Source organism: Ostrea edulis, chromosome 4 (assembly GCF_947568905.1).
Source record: "Ostrea edulis chromosome 4, xbOstEdul1.1, whole genome shotgun sequence".
Lineage (NCBI taxonomy): Eukaryota > Metazoa > Mollusca > Bivalvia > Ostreida > Ostreidae > Ostrea > Ostrea edulis.
The window spans coordinates 87,167,046-87,185,690 of record NC_079167.1 but is presented as its reverse complement, the minus strand read 5'-3'; the positions used below and the strand labels follow the sequence as shown (position 1 = coordinate 87,185,690).

The following is an 18,645-nucleotide window of genomic DNA, read 5'->3' as shown; positions in this document are numbered from 1 at the left end:
GATACACAAAAACAATATTCACATACATGAACGTATAGAATAAGCAACCAGGACTCAGTTACACGAAGTCAAAAATACATATTTCTTCGAACTAGTAAATAGTTTTCTGCCATACATAGTTTTGTTCCGTGATCCGGATCACGGGGCTTTCTTATTTAAAATGTACAAAGGCAACACCTGTTTCCGATTCAATGAAAACAAAACAACAAACGCTTCTTGAAAACGACTTGATGTTACACCCGAAATCGTCGCCCCATCCCAAATCGTCGCCGGCGACGATTTGGGATGACATTTCGCCCCAAATCGTTGCCCTGGCGACGATTTGGGACAAGATTGCATTATCATTAGGGGCAACGATTTGGGATGTACTATAGTACACCCCAAATCGTCGTCCGTCCTAAATCGTCGCCCGCTAATATTTTATTGACGCTTTTAGGATAGATTACACAGAAGTTATTGTATTGTACCCCCTCTTATATGGGGGTAGATGTACATAGGTTTCACTTGGTCTGTTTGTCTGTCTCTCCACACTCATATCTCTGGTGTTTGTTGACCTATTGGACTGCAATTTTGTATGTAGATTAGAAGTGACCCTCTGACATACCCTCCCCAAAATTGAGAATTCTGGAATGAGAGCTCAAAGCGCCGCGAGCTGTGCACAATTTTCAGCAACTCTGCAATATCTCTGGTGTTTGTGAACCGATATGTGGGTTTCATGTGTTCCTAGCATGTGCTTCCCGTAACATGAAATATCTTGATCGTGAGCTCAAAGCACCGCGAGCTGTAATCATAGCGAACTATTTTCGACTGTCACTCTGGTGTTTGTGAACCGATTGAGTTAAAATTGTGTATGTAGGTTATATGATACTAATCACATGTTTCATTTATTTGTTTGTTCACTTGTTTGTTTATTTATTGAGAGAGAGAGAGAGAGAGAGAGAGAGAGAGAGAGAGAGAGAGAGAGAGAGCAACGAGTTAAACAAACAAAAAATATTGAGAAATAAAGAGGAAGGGTGGGTGTTTCTCGAGGTTTTCACGAGTGTCTTGTCCTCTAAACAAAACAACCAACCACTTGTCAATGAGTCTGATACTCCACCACCATGTAACACTATTGTAGATGATACTGTCATCATCAACTTCAGCCAAGCTGATTCACCGGGGGAAAAACATGACAAAACGTATTCCCCCTCTATAGCCCCCGATATTCCAGTAAATGACTGTAAAGGACCGTCACACATGGACGAACACCAACAGAAGACATCTACCTTTACATTTAACGGGGGAAAGTTAGGGACCGATGCGACACGAGATTATCCATGCAACAATGCAACGGTACGTGATCAATCTGAGCCAATTCAACGCACACAAAGATTTACCGAGAAACTGGGAAATCTCGGTCATCAGTCTAACGTCAGTAAGTCTGATGATATCCACCATGCGCTCAAACCTACTAAAGATGGAACATCATTAACTATTAACGTTGGTGATGATATATTCGAGGGCGTTTCCTACAAGCGAAATGCTAGGTATTACATCGCTGGAATTGGACCTAGGTCCACGCAGACCGGTTTGGTGAATTTTCTTAAAAACAGAGGCGTCTCTGTATCACACTGTGTATTTTTTAAACAAAAACACCCAGGCGCAAGACGCAACGCAAAGATCAATGTATCACTACGTGATGTGCAAACGATCGAATCGCCACAATTTTGGCCTAATGGTATTTCCTGTCGCCGATGGTTAAGTAACAGACAGTGGGAAATCAAAATCGCGTGTGAAGAAAAACAGGACAATGGATTTGCGGAAAATGATAACTGGGTGCAACCAGAGGACAATGATGTTGATTAAATTGTCATATACATGTATTTTGTTGTTTGCAACTGTTTATATTCATTTGATCAACTGCAATGTTTTTATGTCAGCATTTCTCAATATTCTAACATGGAATGTACGTGGCATTATGTCATCGTCCATAAGTTTATCAAATATTCTGGACAATGTCAATTGTGATATTGCCATTATATGTGAACACAAGCTTAAACCAACCAGTGTGCAATACTTAGACACGATTAGTTCCAAATATTTAGGTTACGTTCATATAGAACCAGGTCATGGTCAAAACTCTGACAATCTTTACTCAAGCTTTATAGGCAAAGGAGGGGTGGGGATTATGTATAAGAAAGACTTGCAGTTTACAGTTTCGAAAATACCAGATATAGATTCTTCTCGCATCATTGGTATTGAGGTTAAACACCAACATCAACACTCGTTATATATACTTGGAGCGTATTTACCATCAGATAGTAATATTCAATCATACAACACTGAATTAAAACTGTTAGATGCATTATTCAATCATTTTTGCACTCTAGGTGATGTGGTAATAGGAGGTGATCTGAATGCCAGTATTTATGAAATTGATCTGCCCCATGTTAATTCATACAAGTCTAAAGCACTCAAAGAATTTATTTCTCGAAACGATATATGTCGTCCGAGGATTGATTTTCCTGTTGTAGGGTCTAGTTATACCTTTTTACAAACTAAGACCACATTAGACTTTATTTTGTGTAGCAAAACTCTTGTTAGCAATGTATACAAGTATCAAATTTTTGAAGAAGGTACCTTCAGTTCCACGTCTGACCACCTTTCGGTTTTTATGGATATTGTCTTAAACGTAAAGAATTATGTTTCATGTAAACCATATAACTCTCTTCCAGCATGGCACAAAGCAGATGTAAGCAAACTACAAGATTATGAATTGTATATCAACACTGAATCAAGTGTTTTGTTTGATAAAAATCTTAGCTCTGTTGATGACATGGATTCTTTTTGCACTGATTTGTACCATATGTTATACACTGCTGCATCCCTTTTTATTCCTTTAGCTAAATTTAAACCTCACTTAAGACCAGAATGCACGCCTAACGTTAAAAGTCTGCACAACCGAGAACACCACTTACAGAATGTCTGGTTAATTCAAGGCCGTCCTCGAGGTATGGTACACGAATCTTATAAGAACTACAAACGAGCTAAAAGAGACTTTCGAAACGAGTTAAATGCTGAACATGAAAGATACATGGCATCGGTGTTCCATAACATTGATGAAGCCTCTGAATGTGATGTGAGGTTATTCTGGAAACTCGTTAAACGCCAGCGTCCCAAAAAAAACACGAAATCGTATCCAGAAATTGAACTTGACGGAAAACTGTTCGACAAGCCTGATTGTATTGCAAACTGTTTTGCCAATTACTTTGAAAGGGTCTACAACCCAACTGACTGCAAAAACTTTGACTCACAGTTCTTTACCCTTGTTGAAAACTCGTACACTTCGATCAAGAAATCAACTTGTTATCAACAATATTCTACGATTCCGGGAGGAGAAGTATCCTCAACTGAGGTCTCTAACCTTATCAAGGAACTTAAACGCAGGAAGGCACCTGGACTGGACCGTATTCAAAATGAACATCTTATATATGGAGGACCCTCACTTTCCAGATGTATCTCACACCTCTTCAACGCAATAATCAAGATTGGTAAAATCCGAACTATCTGGAAAAAGGATCTCATAGTACCTATCTACAAGGGAAATAACAAGCCCAAAAAATCCCCCGACAGCTACCGACCAATCGCTCTTCTTCCATGTCTTATGAAATTATTTGAGAAAATACTGATGCTAAGGATTCGCCATCACATACTACCATCCATCCTATTTCCAAACCCACAACAACAAGGCTTCCAACCAAGACTAGGATCCATTACAGCCTCATTCAATCTCCAAGAAACTATATTCCACAACTTAGAACATGGTAGTCCTGTCTACGTTGCCTTTCTGGACACGCAAAAAGCTTTCGATACAGTTTGGAGGCATGGTCTCATGCTCAAATTACGTCATCTCGGTGTGACAGGACCTTTGTGGACTCTCATTGATGATTGCCACACGGATACTCTCTGTTCAGTTGCCGTGAACCAGACGAATTCTGACTGGTTTCCCATTTCCCAAGGAGTAAGGCAAGGTGGTGTCCTTTCAACCTTTCTTTATCTAGTGTTTATTAATGACCTTCTACAGGAACTGCAAAACAATTGCACAAATACCGGAATCTACAGTATAAAATCTTCAAATCCAGCTTTAGCAGATGATATTTCCTGTGTAGCCTTGTCTCCACGGTCACTCCAAGTTCTTCTAGACACAGCCTACAACTACTCAATACGGTGGACATTTACCTTCAACGCAAATAAATCTAGTGTTTTGCGCTTCTCTCCCTCAGATACAGGCATTAACTCCACCTCATGGCGACTTGGCCAGAATGCTATTCAACTCTCAAAAGCTTACACTCATCTTGGTATTCTTCTTGATGCAAAAATGGATCCCAGTGATAGGATTGCCAATGCATGCAGAAAAGGACAACAGTCATATTTTGCTCTTAAAATCAATGAACACCTCAACCCTGCGACTTTATCCAAATTCTATAAACGAGTTATTCTTCCTTGCGTCTTATACGGAAGTGAACTATGGTGTGATCTCAGACAAAAAGATATTCGCTCCCTCAACATCTTTCAGCACTTTATTTGTAAACATGCTATGAATCTCCCCAAACAAACACGATCGGACATGTGTGAGTTACTGTTCGGACTAATGCCAATAGTGTCTGAAATAGACAAATGAAAATTACAGTTCTTTGGTCGCCTATGTCGGATGGAAACAAACAACCTCACAAAACAGATCTTTCTTAACCGTCTTTTTTCATACATCGACTTTCCAAAACACAAACATTATGGGTTCATACCGGATGTGATCGATCTCCTCAACAAGTATTGCCTTCAAATACATCTCCACTCATATCTACAAAGTGGAATGTTTCCCACCCAAGTAGAATGGAAAAGAACTGTAAACTCTGTTGTATCCAGCCTTTTTTCAGAAACTAGATCAGCACGTATACTCGGAGACCCTGAATTCACACTCTTCAGATGTGTAACCCAAAATAGAAATCCCAGCATGCTCTGGAAAATTCCTACTGACATGCACGAAGTTCAACTTTGCAAATTCATAGTGAAACTCTGGACTCTTGTAGATACTCCACCCGAAACGTGTATAATTTGTCATCGTGTTTTTACAAATGTATTTGAACATGCTTCAACAGCATGCAAAGGAACCTTTGTATTTAGAGAAGCTTGGTGGCAAACAATAGTAGAGAATTTTGATATTAACTTATCCGCTGAGTTGTGTGGACTTTGCAGTCGTGACCTATATACGTTTCTTTTAGTTGGAAGGTTTCTGCCAGGCCTTACATTTTCTGAACAATCCTCCAGTTTACATCTCCTTAACTTTCGTTTATTAAGGGATGCAGCAGCCTGGTACTACAGAATGTCTCGTTTAGCTACATAATTTCAACCTAAGCGAACAATCGCAAACCAAAGTAACTGCCCAGTCTAGATATCTCAATGTCGTATTTCACATTGTGCCCAATGATGCAAATTAACTGGTTATGCATATGAACATATACGTGTATATGTAAATATAGATGTGTGCATATGTATGTATGTTTTCATATATAATATTGGTATATTAACGTACGATGTGAGAAAACAATTTTCTCTAAATCGAGTACCTGTGGTATAACTTACCTATAACATGTATTCACAATATAATTTTTTCTGTCTTATATACTATCTATGTGATGTTTATTTCTAATGTATAATTGTTGTATGTAAATCTCCTTTAGGAGGAAATAAAGAATGAATGAATGAATGAAAGGGCCAGATTTTGTGCAATATGAATCATTGCGTTTTGGTTGTTTGGACTACAGCCGACTGCATGCAAAATTATCCGAATCATCAAGGACTCTTAGTGGACAAAGAACATTGCAAAGTGATAGAATTTTATTGCTGCAACTTGATTATTTGGACAACAGCTGACTGCAGAATTATCCGGGATCATAAAGGACTCTGAATGGACACATAACATTGACAGAATTATACCTATAATATTTCCATACCTGAATGAATTCAAAATCAACATGTATTGATAAAATATACATAGTAAAACAATAACAATCAGTAGTGCATTTTTTATTCATACTAAACTATTTGAAACACAAGTTTTATTTTATTCATAAATTCCCGAAGATATGAACATGTAGAACATTGTACTTAACAGTCACTCCAGAAAAAGTTAATAAAAGATTACGGTTGAATAAAGAGTTATTAATATTTAATATACTGTTTAATGCATCCCATGCACATATTTATCTTGGTTGATATTGGCTCGTAGACTGCTGGTATGTGGATTTTATCCTTTCTTTAGCCCCGTTGACGTAAATACTCCCCTGGCTATTATGTAACACAGTTCAACTTTTTCATAAGCCAACTGTCCTCTTAAGGATAAAAACGCTGGAATGTTCATTGTTCAAGAACACACCTTGTGCTAATTGATCACAGATGGTTAACACCTAAACCGTTTTCCAGCCGTGGGTTTTGCAGGAACTTTGCTGTGAAGCACAAGTTGATCCTGTATTCAAAGTTGAAAAATAAGTGATAGCACCATTCGGTGTTACACAAGTCACTGCTTTGACGGTATATCAGCACTTACAGGAACTGTATGTCATGGCCTGGGTATCAAGGTGTCCGGGAATATTGCAAGACATTAGTCTCAATGGCATCGGTCCATCTAACCTAAATTTAAAGAAAATTGGAAGAAAAATAATTTTCGTATAATACGTTTCTCTTTATCTCAAGGAAGTTATTGTAAGACTTGCATGTAGTCTTAAGTTAAAGCCACATTCTTGAATTTAGTATAAACTAATACTTTTCTAAAGGTTTGGCCGATGCGCGAAGCGCCAATGGGAGGTGGGTGGTTGCCGGGTGGGTTGTCCCTTCCCGCTTGGGGGGGGGGGGGGGTTCACCCCCGAATTTTTTTTTTGAAATATTGAGACTCGTTTGCACTACTCTGAGCATAAAAATAATTGCAATAGACATTAAATATTGTACAACTTTTCAAAGATTTTTAAACTGTTATGTCGAGTGAGTCATTGTGATCAGAAGTTTATAAAAAATATATTTAACCATTATTCATATCATGTAGAATACATTATTAAAAGAAAAGGCCAGACGGAATAATAATTCCGATTTTAAAAACTAGAAATAGATACAGTCGTTTGGCCAGTTCCGAATAATTTTAAGATTTATGAGCCGATAACTAAAAAAATGTATCGATGTTTAGAAAATTAACGCCCATGCTGTAAAGGCATATTAATGGTTTTTGTATGTTCGACCATATTATTTTTTGCAAATATTTAGGGACAAAAATGTGTTTGAATATGAAAAAAAAAATTTAATGTGTAGGCACGTGCTTACTCGAGCCGAACGAAGCTACGCCCCTGTATAGCCCTCTCCGAGTTTTTTACTCTGACGCCCCCCACCTTTTTTTAAAAGGAGACCAGGGCTATATTATTGCAGCTAATCAAGATCATGTACGCGCGACGCCGATAAGAAATCAGTGAGGAAGTTGTGTTGTATATGGAAATAGTACTATTTAGTAATACTACAGCTGCTGTGTCTAGGAATGTTTTTCGTAAAAATTATCTCTATAGATCGTAAAATCATGCTCCTCCCTCTATAAACATTTGATTTATACAATTTCAAGCGTGACTGCACGTGATGTATAACTGTGTACATTTTGATTTGTGGATTGTAAATAAATAAATGTAAATCTATTTAGATCTACTTGAGCGTATATGTTACTAAAGACTGATGATCGGTATGAAGGCCCTAGATGTGGAACAAACAAAACCAAGATATTTATTATATAACGGAAATAAGGTTTACTACCGGTATTTAAATGCATTTATACTTACCTGCACAACTTTCTCCATAACGTCCACTTTTTTGCATCGACCAAAAAAAAAAAAACGATAAAAACTGCAGGATATTTCCAACTTGTATGATTTCATGCAAACCGTAAAGGTTTGTTTGTCACCGGAAGTACTCAAATCTCGCGTCATCTCGTTTGTGAGCTTACAGCCCCTATTGGAAATATTTACACACAGATGCAATGCTATGTTTAGATTTTGATACATGTATATACAGAAGGTATTTTTCATTTTCGTGTTTTCTTACTTGTTTAACAAGTTGTTATCCAAGTCCTCTGAGACCCCTCCTCTCTGGATACATAAATCCATGGATAAATGTAAGCTGTATCAATTATAACAGAACTTAGACACACCATGTCAAATATGGTGTAGAGAACCGCACGTTATGTGTATATCTATGTAATCTGTCACAAAATGTTCAAACTCATGACAACAAAGACACCCTTTGAATTTACATAGCTACAATTTCCACAAACACATCAATTAAGAAAATTCCTCTCTTTGAAAATCAATTGCTGATAAAGAAGAATTATTCCGAGATACAATTTCTTCCTCTGTAACATCAGGTTCAAACTGATATTCCAAATTTAATTCACTTTCTGCTGATGACATTTTAATGTTGATGCTTACAATGTGCCAAAAATACACAATGTGTCCTACTGACACCAGCATCAGTGCTGCCCTCTAGTGAATGCTAAGAAATAACCCAGCAGGGAGGTAATAATGTTTTCAATATGTCAGCTCCCAAGGATTATTGAAAAGATTAGTTAATCTTTATGAAATATCTCCCTACTAAAGAAATCTACATCTTAATGATTTTGAGAATTCATTATATACATCAAAATGACAAATTTAAACCCTTTGTCAGATTTTCATCTTCACTTCCTTTAATGTATTATTATTCGCAAAATTCTAGACATCATTCTTATCTTTTCATGACTATTGTAATTACAAAATTCCAGAACTTACATGCTATATTTTCCTTCTTGTTGATTTTTATTCCTGCTCATCAATATGATGGTTTGGCCCGTTTGTTCAACTTTTGGTTTGGTGTTTATTCTTCCAGGTGGTTTGTCGTCATGAGATAAGGAATATCAATATCCATTTAAGCTTTATACGCCGTGTTCATTGTACTTTTTATCAAAGAGATATATGATACTGCGTCGGTATTTTGACAGAGGTGCAAATGTATGCGAAGGAAATGTTAATCTCGCTCCTTACACTATTTGTTATGAATACTTAATAAATTTGTCAATATGTGTCATTGATTGGAAGTTGAAATAAGAAGGTCCTCTCTTGAAAACTGTGGAATGAAAAGGAGACGTATAATATACTCTCTCTCTCTCTCTCTCTCTCTCTCTCTCTCTCTCTCTCTCTAGAGGACTGGACGGAAAAAAAATTAATATAGACAAGAATGACACCACCAACACCACCAACAACAAATGCAACTCTTTCAATTGTAACAAAACCACTACCAACCAAAACAACAATATCAAATACTGTGATCATAATAAATCTTTTAAAAAAAATATACAACAGAACAAGTATAAGACGAAGTAGAAGATTAAAATGCTTGTAAGGTCCTTAGAGCCTTTTGTAGTCATAGCTGGACCACAGAAAAAGGAGAAGAAGAAGAAAAAAGAAGAAAGAGGAGAGGAGACGGAGTTAACAAACAGGGTCAGTTTGTATGTAAATGATGTTTCCAAATAGTTGCAGCAAGGGGGACGACAATTAGGGGTGTGACGTTATGCCCAAATCATCGCCGGCGACGATTTGGGATGGGCGACTAATTGGGGTGTTACATAAGAAACCTGAAATCGTCGCCCATCCCAAATCGTCGCCGGCACCGATTTGGGACGGGCGACGATTTGGGGTGATATCGTCAGATAAAGAAGATGCCCTATTTCATGTTGCAATTATCCTGTTGCAGGGTACATTTGATGATGATGCAAGCTATCCTGAATTTTGTGTAAATGACAGGTAAATTGATGTAGCCACGTGCATGTAGGCCGATTTAAAAAATTGCCCTAATTTTGTCATGTTATGAAAAATTCACGATTTGATGCCACAGTTTGTCTTTTCATGAAAGAAAAAAAAATCTATATTCGATTATGTATAAACCAAGTATACAACACCCACTCATTAAGTGTTGACCACATCTGACACCAATTATGCCTTGTAGAAACCGCTAATGAAACAATTATGCTCAATGACAAACTACAATACGGAGTGCACTTGCAGTGATTAGATTATAAAGTATCGCATGAACGGTTTACAGTATAAGCCCTTAATGATAAAATCCCCCAATGATTAACAGAATCCTTCATTAGTAGAAGAGAGGAAAATTCCATCGAGGGGACAAATTAAGGAGTCTAGGACGAGTCTTTGCTGAGTCCTTGACAGCAGATCTTATTCTAGATCGACTTTACCCATGTGAGACAGCCATGTGAGGTTTTTCTGTCTCACAATGTCATTTGATTGTGACGTCATATATTTTCTATGATTTACGTTTCACAGTGAAGTAAAATATCTAAGGAATGAAACTAATTTTGACCTATTTTATATATGTTATAATGTAACTTGATGCTGTGTTGAATTTCATCATCCTAAAAAAATGCATCGACAACATATATTTCAAATTATTTTATTGAAAAACAAAAATGTTATGGTGCTTCAAATAATGACGCTCTCAAAAGACGATATACGTGCATGTGCGTTAGCATTCTTTAGCATGAAAGATGAAGATGGCTTAGAGTACTTGATCACCATGATGAGAGGAAACTGCCTATTGTTTCTCAAGGTCAGAAATCAAAAGTGAAGGTCGTAGTATCACGCATATTCGTAGGAAAACACAGACCTAACTGTCAGGGCTAGGACTGTCAAACTTGGTACACATACACCTTATGCCAAGTAGAGGATGCCTACTGTTTCTCACGTCAAAGGTCAAGGTCATAGTAGTAGGATACAGACCAAACCGTTAGGGCTAGGACCATCAAACTTGGTATACATGGTACACATACACATTATGCCAAGTGGAAATACTACATTGGGAATACAAGATTTGTCTATTTTTATGATGCAAAGAAAATATGCCACACCCTGATGATAACTAATACTACCTGAAGCCAAGTTCTACAAATCATGGTGTAAGAAAAACACGCTATATTAGCTTTCCACAGGTGTATTATGTACTGTTGGTGGTGCTTTTGTTTTTTGGAAATGCACCCGTGACAGTAGGTAAAGTTGTTAATGATGTAATGTATCATAATTTAATTATCTAATCCAAAAATAAATCTATTAATAATTGCAGTTTTTAAAACCCGCTAAAGACAGGTGTTTAAAGGAAGAACATTATCAAATATTGTTTAGACAGCGACCCATATAAACATCATTTACTCGCAATTGCCGATTTCATACTCGCTTTCCTCGCTACATTTGGGTATATACATCGCTAATTGTATGAACTGGTGGCTAAAACAAATAAGACATCGAAATAAATGTTGTCCATGGTGAATAAATCAGGCCCCTAAAACCACAGTTTTTACAAATATCTAACACTTCTTTCACAATCAGTTGATCGAAGAAGATCGCATATGACGTCAATTGTGCTGAGCCACGTGACGACCTAACTCATTAACGATACCTTTTGATATCAGGTCTTATATCTAAGTATGTATTTAATGTGGTTAATTATCGCAATATTTCGGCAGACAAACTGTTAGAATTAATTACTATAAGCATAAGAAAGACAAAATGCATATAATTTTGTATACTTTGTAAACATGCGATGTGTCCTTTAAATGACGTGATCAAAATAGGAAAATAATCGATCAAGTTCCAGTAAATATCTACCATCCCTGAAAATTTCAGAAAAATCGGTCGACGCATATCCAAGAAATCTTGCATAAAGATTGTAAGAAAGCAAGTAATAATAGAGAAAAAACTTAAGAATGACATTAATCTTCCAACGAAAGACCTTACTAATGATAGTAATAGTAAAAACAATATGTTTCCAAACTTTGGGGAGCATAATATCCCAGCAAAATGGGACGAATGAATATGAGTTACCGTACCTATTCTGGATTCCAAAACTACACAGAAACTTTTACAAACAGATATACATTCCAGGATCTAGGAATTCTTTTACCAAGCTCATATCTTTGATCCTCACAAATATATTAACTGCTGTGAAGGAGAAACTTATTGTGCCACAACTGGTGTGTGGTACATCTCATTTTTGACAATTACACAATTTAAAGTCATTTGCATGAGGAAGTGAAGATAACAATTATTGACTTATCTCATAAATCATACAAATATACAAATCGAGAGCAGAAAAACATGGACTCTGACAAATGCATGCAGAAAAATCGTGATTGAAACGATACATGAACAAATTTACATTATCTACATTTAAATTACAGCATTTACTTACAAGTGCTCTGAATAGATACTTAGAACGGCATTAAACTAATAATGGAATTTAAATTTCACATATCTTATTTTTCTCGTTCTCGCTTTCTTTCTTTTCAAGTTCATTTTACATACATTAATTTATAAGTAATCTAAGTAAAGTTTCTATTCTACCAACGCCTCACACATACAATGTAACACATAAAGACAATTGTCGTTGCAGCTGTCTCGACCTCATGGATTCTTAGTGGAATCGAACTTCAAGATGTGCTCTCTTTTCATTGTTCATATTCGCGCTGACTTTGTACCCAGCTCCTTCCTTCTCAATACTCTTCCCTGTCACAGCGTAGGCTGCTTTCTGAAGCATGTGTTTATATAGAGACGGATTTGCGGATTCACTGTCTTGTGACCTTATCTGAAGTCAAGACATGATAGTTAATATCGCAGCTCAGAGTGAAAAAAACAAAAATTGAATAGTTTTATTTTCTACTATATAAACATCGTACTGGATATGAATCAATGTTAGGGAATAGTTATACTTTACATGAAATCCATGATACAGTTAAACTAGAGGGTATCTCGAACATGGATATCTCGAATATCATGGCTATGTTGAAGTGAGCTGGAAGTCCCAACTATATTTTCTTTATATATTCTAACTTCATTATCTCGAACCCTCGGGTATTTCGAATATTTTTCTTGACCCCAAAGTTTGTGATCTTCACATTTTTCATCAAGAAAATATATCGGGTTGCACATAGACCTTATTTAAAGGAACGCACGAGGATCCATACAGTTTTTCATTGAATTCGGCATTGAAGCAATACTTAAAGAATTGAATTATTGCTCCATAGATTTGATAACATGGGGATTCTATTAAGATAATAGATTGTGTTTGATATTTTCCTCATCAGTAACGTCATTGCGGCTGATACAAAATAGCATTTTGGTATGTTCAGGAATCCCTATTTGCCCAACTCTTAATCATATATTCCTTTTAGGAGTTATGAGTTTTATCACTGTACGTTATTTTCACCATTTCAATTTTGAAGATACGTGTGTACTTTAATAAATAATATGATCGATACATTGATCACTTCAAAACCAAACATCCAAAAGCAAAATACTTCATAGAACGTATATCAAAAACATAAATTATAATCTGTATTCATACATACTTATGTTAATAATTATTCTGAACATTATGTCCATAATATGCGCATCTGGTGCATCAACATTGATACCGTTTAAGTTTTACAATACAAATGCAACAACAATGTGTAATAACTTAATTGCATTACTGAAGCTAACAACTTTAATACACCCTAGGATTATCATTGAAATGATAATAAGCGCTACTTATCCTCTGTTTTCAATCTGTTTTGTTTGAGACAGGGTAAGCGGAGTCAAGGATGCCGGGGTCAGTCAGGGATGCCAAGATGGTGGTCAGGGGATAGTTTAGATAGTTTGGTGAAAAGGATTTTCTTGTTTGCGTAATTTATATCCCCTCGAGAAATTTCCATTCATATTAAAACATTACCAGCTGTAAGTAAAATACTACGAATTTAAACCCATGCGTAAGTCTTAGCGACGTAGAATTGAAGGTTCGCTACATGGAACATCTGTTTTAAGATAATCTACAAAAAAAAAAATACAAAAAAAAACAACAAAAAAACCAACCGTGACCCACATCTCGAGAACGATTTTTTGGAGAAGATGTAATCACTACATATGCTTAGGTCTTAGGTTTGAAGCGGTCATGACACAGTTGAACTCACGACCTCTCGGTTACGAAGTGAACATTCTACCTACTGAGAACACCAACCCAGTATTAGAAGCTTGTAGGAACAAACACATCTGATGCTTTAGCAACCACATCGTTCTGAACTTTGCTATTTTATCACCTCGTTCTGAACTTTGCTATTTTATCACATCGTTCTAAACTTTGCTATTTTATCACCTCGTTCTGAACTTTGCTATTTTAGCACCTCGTTCTGAACTTTGCTATTTTAGCACCTCGTTCTGAACTTTGCTATTTTAGCACCTCGTTCTGAACTTTGCTATTTTAGCACCAATACAAAATTTGATTTGTTCTGCATGTGCATTGAATCTACTATCATTTCAGTTCACAATATTTCAGAAATAAGTTTTCACGGCGGGTGTGACCGGTCGAAAGGGGATGCTTGCTCCTCCTAGGCACCTGATCCCACCTCTGGTGTGTCCGGGGGTCCGTGTTTGCCCAACTGTCTATTTTGTATTGCTTGTAGGAGTTATGAGATGTCTAAATGCGCATCTGGTGCATCAAAATTGGTACCGTATAAGTTTTACATTATGACCCCTGGGTCGAGGCCTCTGCTGGTGGACTGTTAGTCCCCGAGGGTCTCTACAGCCCAGTACCTAAGTAATGCGTTACTAGCTTGAAAATACGGACGTATATTTAATTGCTGTTATGAAATTTAGAAATTCATTTCAAAATTAAGGATTATCTCCCTCACGCATAGCTCTTATCCTTTGACGAATTTGACTCCACTTTTTTGGCACACTGTTTTTAGCTATAATAGCTCTAAAAATTCATTGTTATTTCGGATTTCAAACATTTCGGTTGAGCATCACTGAAGAGACATTATTTGTCGAATTGCGCATCTGGTGCATCAATAAGTTTTACACGGTACCAATTTTGACCCAGGGGTCATAATGTAAAACTTATACGGTACCTATTTTGATGCACCAGATGCACATTTCGACAAATAACCGAAATGTTTTAAATCCGAAATAACATCCGTATTTTCAAGCTAGTAACGAAGTACTTAGCTACTGGGCTGTAGAGACCCACGGGGACTAACAGTCCGTATAAGTTTTACATTATGAGCCCTGGATCGAGGCCGTGAGCCCTATATCTTGATCAGGTAAACGGAGTTATCCGTAGTTAAAATCAGTGTGCAAAGAATAGCCTGACCATCGGCATGAAACATATTAGTCAGCATTTGAACCAATGATATTCCTTCCAAAATCATGCCGCCAGTTCCTTAAGCTCAAATTTACAAACAAAGAAATAGACGCCGTCAACATAAGGAACATTCTTCGTCATAAAAGGGTTCAGTCGAGTATTTCGTCTTATTTCAAGTTCAAGTCTACACCTTGTATTTCCTACAATGGTAAGGGATTTGTTAAAGAATACGCCTAAATGTTTACGAAAGATGAATCACTTACAACACAGTCACCATATTCAAGACCAAAAGTGCTCATATCTTTAAGTCTGTGTTTTGGTACAAAGACTACAAGTTCAGTTTTATCTTCATTGAGTTTGAGGAGGTTGATTCTCGTCCACATACGTATGTCCGATAAAGAACTTGAGAGTATTTGAGACATATCGGTCCAATTTTCATCAGGTTCAGCGATGATATAGATCTGGGTGTCATCCGCGAATATATGATACGTCATATCATGATGTCTGCATACTTCCCTTAAGGGTTTTGAAAAAAAGACAGTAGAATCTCAGACCCAGGACTGAGCCTTTCAGTACGAGGGGACAAACACCGGACAACAACGAACCGACGGCAACACGTTGATATTTATCTCTAAGATAAGATTAAATCCATTTGAATGCAGATCCAGTGATACCAAACATGTTGTCCATACGTTGCAATCTGATATTATGTTCTATAACATCGAAAGTCGCAGAGAGGTTGAACAATGCAAGGATAGTGCAGCTGTTATTGTCAATTGCACATACAATGTCATGATGTACCTTCATTAGTGCAGTTTCTGTAGAGTGTCCCGTTCTGTACGTGGACTGAAAACTGTCATACAGTTGATGCATCTCCAGATGAGATTCGCTTCGTTTTACAATAAACTTTTAAAGAATCTTCGAAACGAACGAGGGATTTGACACAGGGCGATAGTATTTGAAATTTCTTTGTCAAGTAATGGTCGCGACAATTGCCTGCTTAAATTCACTCTAAACAATGGATTCCAACAGCGACTTGCTTATGATTAATGTGAAGGATGGCAAGAAACTTTCAATGTATTGTTTCAATAGATGCGCACGAATTGGGTCCAATTCACAATATTTGGATGCTGACTTCATAAGCAGTTTTCGAATTTCTCTTGTAGTTTCAGGTGCAAATTTCGAGAGGTGTTCACCATCAAATGGAATATCAGAGCAAACAGGATATTTTGCGCCATTGTTCGAGGCAGTAGATTCGCAAACTGGCAAAGCGATATTGCTTATTTTGCCATGAAAATATTTAGCAAAGTATTCTGATAATTCATTTCCCTCAGAAGACGAAGGTAAAATGAGTTCGGACGTGTTACCCGTGAGCCGATTCTTCAGAGCTTCTTAGAGTCTCTGCCACATTTTGTTATTTTATGTGAATAATATTCCTCAAACGGGAGGATTTCAGCTTCCCCATATTTATGTAGCAATATTCCATTATCATTTTAAAAGGAGGCAGGCTACCGACAAACAAGTTGATGTTACAGGGGTTTCAACAGCCTTGTTCAAAGTCAGCATTTCACAAAAATCTATGGTCATCATAACGATCTAGTCTGGCAATACAACCTATCATTGGTTCAAATGCTGTCTGACGTGCTTCATTTCAATTTAGGCCGTTATTGACACACTGTTTTTAACTACTGATTAATCCGTTTGCTTTATCAAGATAACGGGTTGTGACCGGAGAGCAGGGGATGCTCACTCCTTATATGTACCTAATCTCACCTCTGATATATCCAGGATTTGTGTTACCAGCTCTCTATTTTGAATTCCTTGTAGGAGTTATGAGATTGATCACTGTTCGTTGTCTTCACCTTTAACTATTTCAGAATGTTGTTAAGTAGTATTATGAATATGAAGAGAAAAAATGCACAAAACAAGAAACGAAACAGATGTACGAGCCCTGTTCGATATGTAATGTGTATTGTACGACAGCGCGATAACGCTTTGCACGATCTCGTGGATGATGATACTTTTGTATAGCTCTATTCAATACCTTTCCAACGGTATAAACACGAGCCTTCAGCTCCATATAGTTTTAAACTTATAGTCATTTCAATAGAGACAGTCGTTGACCACTGTTGTAAAAAATGGCTGGGAAACGGGTTGAGAATATTGATGAAAGTAGAGCTTATATATGGGTTCGCACAAAACTCAGTCATTCGGTAATGCAGATTTTTACTGAATTGGGGAAGTTTATGGGTCTGATAAGGTATCTTATGAGACAGTGCGTAGGTGGAGAAAGAAATTTCTGACTGGGTCAGACTCCGTCAAAGATGCAAGAAAATCTGGCCGACCTGTGACTGTAACACCCAAGGCAAACGTTTCAAAAGTCAGGGAAATAATTTAAAGTGATGGCAGAGACTCGTGATATTGCCAAAGCTGTTGGCATATCGCTATCGCGGGTGAATTTCATTTTGAAACATATTTTGAAAGTACGAAAGATTTCTGCCAGATGGATACCACATATATTGACAGATGAACAAAAACGGGTACAAGTACAAACTGCTAACCAATTGCTTATAATGTTTCCCAAATTGGATCAAAGACAATTTGCAAACAGTGTTACTGGTGACGAAACATAGGTTCACTATTTCGAACCAGTAAGAAAAATTGGAAACAAAATATGGCTAACAAAACACGATAGAAAGCCTTTAGTTGCCAAAAGGACCATAAGCGCAAATAAGGTTCTTTATTGCATATTCTTCTCATGTGATGGTATAGCCCAAGGGCAAAATGTTACAGGTCGGTATTACCGAGAAGTTATACTAAAAAGTTCAAGAAATATTATCATAAACGACGCACTGTGTCAGGATTTAGGCATGTTCGTCTACTTCATGATAATGCTCCATCACATATATCTGAGCTTGTGAAGCAATTTTTGAAGTTTACCGTCTTACCAAACCTACCATACTCTCCAGATCTAGCCTCGTGCGACCTTTTTCCTTTTTCCAAAACTTAAAAAGTTCCTATCTGGTAGTCGTTACAAGTCCCGACAAACTCTTGGCTCATTCATCAGTCAGTGCCTCAAAGGTCTACCTAAATCAGCGTACCGTGACGCATTTCAGAAATGGATTCAGAGATTGAAATTATGTATTTCAAACCGCGGAGAATACTTTGAAGGGATGTAATGTTCATTTCACTATTTGAGTCTAATTCTTTGAGATATCGTACAATACACATTACATATTTTCAAATAAACATTTCCAGTTGTATACGAGTGTTGTTCGATATGTAATGTGTATGAAATGTAGCTTATAATGATCGATATCCCCCTCCCAGAGTGTGGCAACAAAATATGGAAAAAATTGTCACACAATATAGGAAAATTTTCTTGCAAATGGGAAAAATTGTCATAAGATATAGAGAGAAAAA

At 37.0% G+C, this 18,645-nt stretch overlaps 1 long non-coding RNA gene across 1 annotated transcript; it reads right to left on the bottom strand.

Annotated features, from left to right (window-relative positions):
- Window positions 1–6,049: 6,049 nt before the first annotated feature.
- Window positions 6,050–9,206, bottom strand: LOC130054418 (uncharacterized). Its single transcript, XR_008802733.1, has 2 exons — window positions 8,832–9,206; window positions 6,050–6,666 (listed from the first exon to the last, which is right to left on the bottom strand). It is a non-coding gene; the product is annotated as an uncharacterized LOC130054418 (long non-coding RNA).
- Between the last annotated feature and the right edge of the window lie 9,439 nt (window positions 9,207–18,645).